At 52.7% G+C, this 5918-nt stretch overlaps 1 protein-coding gene across 1 annotated transcript in view; it reads right to left on the bottom strand.

Annotated features, from left to right (window-relative positions):
• The window catches only part of LOC131211762 (zinc finger protein ZFP2-like), a 7192-nt gene that overhangs the window by 985 nt on the left and 289 nt on the right, over positions 1 to 5918 (bottom strand). The gene's annotated exons all lie outside the window — the stretch shown is intronic.

Raw genomic sequence — 5918 nt, 5'->3', positions numbered from 1 at the left:
GCGCACTTTGAGCAGCATTGACCGCACTCATTTCTGTCATTTTATTTTAAGCGTTTCTATGATTTTGGGGCAGGGCTGCTTTTGTTTTGAATCGGAATTGAGGTCATCCATTTATTAAAACATAATATAAAATATGAAAGTTCTACTTCGCTGATCTCCTTCGTCGCTTTATTCCTGTTGTTGTTTCATGTTCTTCCTTTAGAAAGCTAATGTATGTCAACCCGTTCCAGAGAACTTAAGCTTTAGTAATTATTAAAATGTCGTCGCTTACTTCGATAGTGGCTCGGAATCGCTCTAAAAGAATGTATCTGGAACTGTGCATAAGAAGTTGTGGGTTATGGGCGAGCGTTGAGCAAACACCAGGATGGTTCGACGCTGACCATACGGCCCACGGGTCATCCGGGACTCGGGAGTGGAGATTTCAGAGACCAATTACTTCAACTCCAGCCAGCTCCTGGTCCACTACTGAAACTGCTATAAACTCCTGGTGCGATTTGTTTTAAAACAAATCGAAGCGTTTTCTTCGATACTCGATTTGAATCCGTGACAAATGCATCAAAATGGCAATAATCACTCTCGAAACTTTCGGAGTTTGTTGCGGACGGGCATACAAACCCATAGCCCCATTAGCGCAATTGGCATCCAGACGGCACATAATTTTGCGGAGCAAACAACAAACACTGCCCGAAACAATGTCGCGGGCAGAAAATTTGAATTACGACTAATAAAATTAAATGTCCGCGTTTTACGCAACGGCTCGCCGCCCGGATTGACCTTTTCCCGTCGGCGCGATTCGTCCCGCGATTCTTCCGCGCCCAGATGAGGCCCACTGTGCGATAATCCAGTTTGTCACGTTGTAATTAGGCATCGCCCGTGGCCCCGTGATTGATTCTATTGATTTGTTGGCAGCCCTCGACGGGGAGACGTTTTTGCCGTCGTTCCCTCCGCCACCAACAGACACACACGGGTACGTGGTACGAAGCGTGAGACGCACCTCGTCGTGGCGTGCCGCACGGACTGACAATTGGCGTCGATTGGATGAGGAAAATTAACTCATTACTTTCATCCACGCACCGCACCCACCGGCCACCGCCGCCATCGGGCTAATAATATGCTTTTACACAATTGTTGTAACTTGTTGCGATCTGACATTTATCGCGCGCGGCCACGGCCCGGACATTGTAGCACGGAGCGCTGAAACCTGTTGCGCTGGCCCCTGCGTCCGTGGCCTTTTCTCGTCGGGATCTCCCAGAGCCGGTTCTGGAATCTAAATTGAATGAAAAGTAAAACAACGCGCTCTGCGCCGATCGTCCGGAGCACGATCGGCGAAAAACATCGCCCCAAAGAGCGAAAACACTGCGGAGCTGCGGTGGTGCTGGTGGCCACCTAGCCCCGGGCGCATAAATCTTTCTCAGAGGTCGCTTGCCACGCTCTCCGGCGGGGACTCCTTAGAAGTCCTGGACACAGACACAGCAGAGCGTATCGCGCGCGCGCGCGGCGCACGGCGCACTAAACGAAAAGCTCATAAATCAAGCAAAAGCCCGAGTGGCACACTCCGTGGCAGTGGCTCCGGCCGGCCGGTCGGCCGGGGGAAGCGGAGGCCGGGAAAACCACACCCCGAAAAAGTGGAGCTCGGGCTCGCGGGGGTCCCTGCCTCCTTCCTATATTTACCTTTTTTTCGCGCCATGCCGAGAAGAGGCCTTGCGCGCGCGCGCGCGCACTGTGCGCGTTCCAGTTTTCCCAACCCGGCCCAGCCCAACCCAACTTGGGGCCTGGCCTGGCGAGCACCGACGCAAAACGCAAGCGCAAAATGGCGATCGATCGCCGGCCGTTTCGAATCTAATTGATAAATAAATTAAAATTGGCTACGAATCATAATTAAACCATTATGTAATTACGCCGCCGCCGCCAGGGTGCTTTTTGTGGGGCTCGCGGCCCCGCGGGGTGTTCGTCTTCGTCGCCGGCTGGTTGGAAAATTCTGTGAAAAACCCACCCCGCTTTTCGCCAGAAGTCCGCGCGTCCGTCAGTCTCGCGCCACCTTCGCGTCGGTCTCGTTACTGCGGCGTGTTTCTTGCCGCTGCTCGCCGCTCGACAGTCGATCGTTACATGATCGGCCGGTCGGTTACAAATAATCGGTCGGACGGGGCCAAGCGGGTTTCGTGTTGCGGCGGGTTCGAGAAGGAATGTTTTCCTCATTAGTACATTTTTTGTGACGTTTTGCGAGAGAAAAACATTCCGCGCGTCGCGCTACTGTCCGACGGTCGGCCGATGGCCAACCGTTTCAATCGCCAGCACCCTTCGAAAGCTGTGCTATTAGAAAAGCACGTTGGACCCCGCAATGGGCCGCCGTCGGGATGCATTTCTTTACAATTTTTGGCGAAACGCTGCGGATGTTAATCATAAATCACTTGAAGAGTGTCGGGCTCGGGGTCCAATCGAGGGCCCTGCCCTTCCTACGACGAAAGGGCGGCCCATTAGGGGCAGGCGAAAAGTGGCGAACGATTTCCACTCTCGCCATTTAATTATGCCATCTTGGTGCGTCGTCGTCGGTGAATTCCCACTGATTACCTTGAATTCCCATAACGAAGCACACTGGAAACGGTACGCAATCGTCGTCGTGCGCTGGGCACGCAATCTTTATCAGGAACCGGGTATAAATTAGCCAGTGGCCGAGCTCGCCGACTCGCGGTGGCATGTGGCAAATTTCCTAAAACAACCATCCGGCTCCGCGCGAAGATAGCCTTCTTCGCGCTCGCACAAATGGGTGCGCACTCGCCGGTGGTCACATTCCATCAGTCGTCCGGCTCCGGAGCACGGAGTTTCCCCGAGTTCGCCCCAGGGCCCCAGCTGAACGGTGACACACCGTTTTGTGCTGGTGTCTTAATTAAGTTGTACTCTGATTAGTACATTCGTAAATTGGAAAGTAACTGGTTTTAATCGATTTTTCATTTCGTGATCCGCCAGCTGGACCCGCGCCGGAGCGCACTCGAATGCATAAATTAATCACACCGACCACGATTAACGTCACGGTCTGAGGGCCCCGACCCTCTGGGCTGGTAATGGATTTTTAAGTTCGTCACTTCACTACAGGTGTCACCGATTTTGAAGACCCCGAAAGCAATGTGCCGTACGGTAATCGGCGGTTAAATCTTAGGCCCCCGGACACAAGGCCCGGATTCATTCCGTTGATTCATCGCAATTGATTAGATTTGCTTCCCATACATTATTTATGTGCGCTCGGCGGGCCGTGATTTGGAAATCGTTTCCCGATGGAAATGGATGCCGTGTTTACACAGATGATAATCAAAGTTCGCCACCAAAAAGACGTGCTTAAAACGGTCGGTGCGCCCATAATTCAACCATGCACAGTTTGGTGGTCCACGTAATTCTGACTTATCACCAGCAACTGTGAACTGTCGGGCGGGCGTACGCCATCATCCATGCTAAGTTATGCGGCGCTATTAGCTGGCCGAAGCAGGATGGTCAAACGGTGTTGTGGTGGTTGTGCTAATTTCGAAGCAACTCGGCCTCCCGTCAAGGATGACACGCTGGGTGACCTGCTTCCCGAAGCGTGGCCCCGATAGGAAATTAGCAACTAAATTAGAAATACTTATCGCAACGGCCTCACGGCGAGCTATAAAAGCGTATGTTTGCTGCTATAAAGATTCCGTTTTTAAATTTAGACTTCGCGGCAAGTGGCACGGTGGGAGTCGCGCCATTGCGCGGTTGGCCAACTCAATCGAAAAGGTGATCTTATCGGACGCTTTTAGTGCTCCTTGAAGTCCATCGGTTCTAGGCTGTTTAGGTGAAGAGGAGCTCCCGGAAATGTAATCAACATCAGCAGTTTCCTTTCAATTACTGTTTTTTCTACTGTGAATTTTTCATAAATAACAATTCATTATTACGAATGAGTCCAAGGATTCCACAACAAAAAAAAAACTCAGCCAAGAATTGATTGGAAAGAAGCCGAAAGTCGATAAATACCCGTTGAAGGTTATGCTTGCAATCGTCACTCCCTGTTTAGTCAATGGATCCTCGGAAGGACCGAAAGCTGATGGCTTTTTCTTTCGGATCAAAACAGACATCGTCAACACCGGGAAATGGCACATGACGGATTCAAACGTTAAACCAACCGTGACCTGTTGGTCATCTTGCTGTGTGGACGTGCCCCACCGTACCCGGAGCAGACTCAGCGAGCTGAGATTCACTGTTTCGTTCTAAGCTCACTGCGATCGCAACAAAGTCACATCACTACATCTCAAGCGCCGGTTTCTAATCGCCGCTTCCTGCAAAACAAAGGCAACGACCGTTGGGCGGCCGAGCAGAGCATTGGAAATTTATGCAAAGCACTTTACATGCAGTTAACAAACATCGTGTGTGGTGGTGGCATTTTCGCATCCCCAGAAAAAACAGTGCTCCTCGCCACGCCACGCCAGGCGATGGTCGGGCTCCGTCGGCGAACTGGACCGAGCAGCCGAGTGCGATTGCATCGGCACGATAAGTGGAATTTATGATGGCGTGTTAGAAAATTGAGTCGTTTCCATTTTTCATCATCTCGCGCCGGCGGATGGAACCGCGCTGATAACCGTCCGCGGCGCGCTTTCACGCGTTTTCCGTGGCGAGGCCCGTTTCGCACCTTTTCTACTTCTATTTCTGCGATTCCCACGACGTCGCCGGCCGCATCTAGAGCGTGTGCCGTATGGCGACCGTTTCCCATGGCAACGGGCGCGACGCGACTTTGCCCAAAAGCTGTCGATCGCCTGGCCCTGGCCCGGTGCTGAGTGACTCTGAGTGAACAATCGCGATAAGCGCGCCCTCCGGAGCCCGGCGGGTCCTTTCCGACGGCCCGAAGGGGGTGCTTTATGGTTATGGGGGCCAGCATAAAGGGAGCGTGAGCGCGCGTGAAGCATAATTCCATAATTTCCCATTCGCATTGTTACCGCGCCTTCGGAAGGGCGTTAACGTGGGCCTCCCATTTTTTATGGCGCTCGGAATCGGAATCGGAGAGAAACGTTTATTATGATTCATATCAACAGCATGGTCAGCCCCCGGGCAGCCCGGGCGGCCGTCCGGCTGACTCATACCGGGCCTCGTGGCCGCAACTGGCCGCATGTCGCGTTGCCGGGGCCCGCACCCGGAATGGAGGCGTTTGAAGTGATTTTGTGTGTACAATATATGTTTATGTCCAATACCATTATTCCGAATGATGGCCATTGGCAGGCCAGAAGCGAGAGGCGTGCGATGGCGTGCGCCGTACCTGGCGTGCCGGGGCGTTGTGTTTCCTTTTTTCGCTTCTTTTTCATTCCCCACTGATAGCCATCAAATCGTTTGCGAGCGGCGCGGCCGTGTTTGCGTTTGTGGCGGTCGTGCCGCACCGTGAGCCGTGTGCTTGACCAAAGTGTCCTCTTGCTGCCGAAATGTGGAGAGAAAATTACACGCCGACGAGGGAGTGTAAAGTCGTGCCTCAGGAAGCCGTTTTCCGGGCCTAGGTCTGGCGTTCCTAGTAGCTCCCCACCGCATAGGCATTTTAAATGATTATGATCGGCGATCGGGCGGAAAAAAAGCGGGAAAATATTCATTCCGTGAGTCCGACGGTGGAAAAACGATCGGTAGCCCAGCCGCCGCGACAGGTCTACTGGCCGCGCGCAGACACTTTGCCCTATAAATTACCCGAACCTCATCACCATCACCATCACCATCATCATCATCATCATCATCGTCGGAAGGCGAAATGCGTTGTGGCAAGGCATAAACCGGGAACCCGGCGTTACTTCTTTTCCGCGGCGCAATCCCCCTGTTCGGGGACTAAAGACAGCAACGCCAGCGAAAGAAACGAACTCCGAGCGTGATGAATGTTCCACTTCTAAGTACATCAATTGATCGCCGATTTTCCTCCCGATTCGAGAGAGAGAGAGAGA

Source organism: Anopheles bellator, chromosome 2, assembly GCF_943735745.2.
Source record: "Anopheles bellator chromosome 2, idAnoBellAS_SP24_06.2, whole genome shotgun sequence".
Classification (NCBI taxonomy): Eukaryota; Metazoa; Arthropoda; class Insecta; order Diptera; family Culicidae; genus Anopheles; species Anopheles bellator.
This window is presented reverse-complemented; position numbering and strand designations above follow the sequence as displayed.